The sequence below is a fragment of the Acomys minous genome (genome assembly GCF_964271855.1).
Source record: "Acomys minous genome assembly, chromosome: 5".
In the NCBI taxonomy this organism is placed as follows: Eukaryota; Metazoa; Chordata; class Mammalia; order Rodentia; family Muridae; genus Acomys; species Acomys minous.
The window spans coordinates 130,778,608-130,780,536 of NC_140494.1; positions in this window are offsets into that span (position 1 = coordinate 130,778,608).

The following is a 1,929-nucleotide window of genomic DNA, read 5'->3' on the forward strand; positions in this document are numbered from 1 at the left end:
GTGGTTTCCCCCAACAGAGAGTCCATACCATCTGATCCTAGCTTTCTGTGTCCATCTGTCTGCCATTTCTTCCTTCTCTCACTGCCCAACATTTCATGTCTGATCTGCCTTCAGAATGTGCCTAGAATTTAATCACTTTTCATAACCAGGCCTTAAGCCTCTCCTCTTTATCCTTCAAGTGCCCTCTTAAAGGAGTCACCTGCCCTTGGCTAACAGTGATGTCCTTACAGCACAGATCTTGCTAACCATTGTAAGCTATTTATTTATTTATTTATTTATTTATTATTTGGTTTTTCAAGAAAGGGTCTCTCTGTGTTAGCCTTGGCTGACCTGGAGTCGCTTTGTAGACCAGTCTGGCCTTGAACTCATGGTGGTCTGCCTACCTCTGCCTCCCAAATGCTGAGATTAAAGGTATGCACCACTATGCCTGGCTGAGGCCAGGGTTAGGGTTAGGGTCAGCTCAGGCTCAGGGTTCAGGGTAAGGGGTTAGGGTTAGGGGTTAAGGTCAGGGTCAGGGTTAGGGTTAGAGTTGGGGTTAGGGGTTAAGGGTTAGGGTTAGGGTCTGGGGTCGGGGATCAGGAGTCAGGGGTCAGGGGTCAAGTGTCAATGGTCAGGGTTAGGGTCAGGGAGTTCTCGCACTCGCCCCTCATGTGATCTGCCCCCCTACCTGGGGGGCAGAAAGATGACCTCTCCAGGCATCTGGTCTGACATGTGTGCAAGGCCAGAAAAGCTGTGTGGTAGACAACCCATTGCATGCACAAACAACAGCGTGGCTGAGCCAGCTGGCGAAGAATAGGAAGGTGACAGTGGGAAGGACAGGAATGGCTCTAGCTGCTGCCCCAATGGTGTGGTGCACCCCCATCCTCACCCTCCTTTCTTTTTTCCTCTACCCCACTCCTGCGATGAACCTCATGCTGCACAGACATGTAACCGGGTTGTGCTGGGAATGAGCAAAGACATGAACAGGAACTGACCGACTGACGCTCCCGTCAATGTTCCTTCCACAGGTTCATCTACAGAAACCTTGTTATTACCTTTACTTCCTCTAGATAGTCAATTTTGAAGTTGTTTGAATTCTGAGGCACAGCCATATATAAAAGGAATTAATCCAAAGGATCTTTCCCATGTCTTTTCTATTCTCTGTGTTTACTATCCCTCTAGATGGCAGGGATGTAAATCCAAGTAACATGTGGGGAATTCTGAGGAGCCTCTCCTGATCTAGAAAGTACTCTTTAAATAAAAAGAAAATCACTACAAGCACTTGTTTTGGAATATCATTTACAGTGAAAAGATATGTGTGGGTTTACATACAGGCCCAAACATAAGCATGAGGCCACAGAGACCAAAAGGCAGAGCAGCTGATGCCTGTTTTTATTGTTTAGGGAACTATTTGAGATAGGTTGGGGTCCTTCCTACTCCCCTCTAGCATGACCTAGAAGTGACTTAAGCTGACATCATGAAGCAGTCCATTTCTGAAAAAGGAAAAAAAGGGATGGTAGGAGTGAGGTAGGAAAGAAGGAAGAAGGGGGTCAAAAACCAGCTTTAACAGGCCGTGGTCATAGAGTTGTGACTGATCACTCAGCTGAGTTTTTCCCCCCTGAGGGCCCAAAGCTTGATTCTCTGAGCCAGAACTGCTTGCAGTCAGCACCAAAAAAGAAAGAAAAGAAGGAATAAATCACACACACACACACACACACACACACACACACACACACACACACACACTGGTTGGATGAAACAAGAAAAGCTCTAATGAGTACAATTACAGAAACAGAATTTTGTTATTTGTCTCAAAAGATGTAGTGTGTGTGTGTGTGTGTGTGTGTGTGTGTGTGTGTGTGTGTGTGTGTAAATCTTAAAAGAATCACACATCAAAACTTTAACCGGCCATTTCTGGTTTAAATCCTCGAGATGCACATCTACTCATTA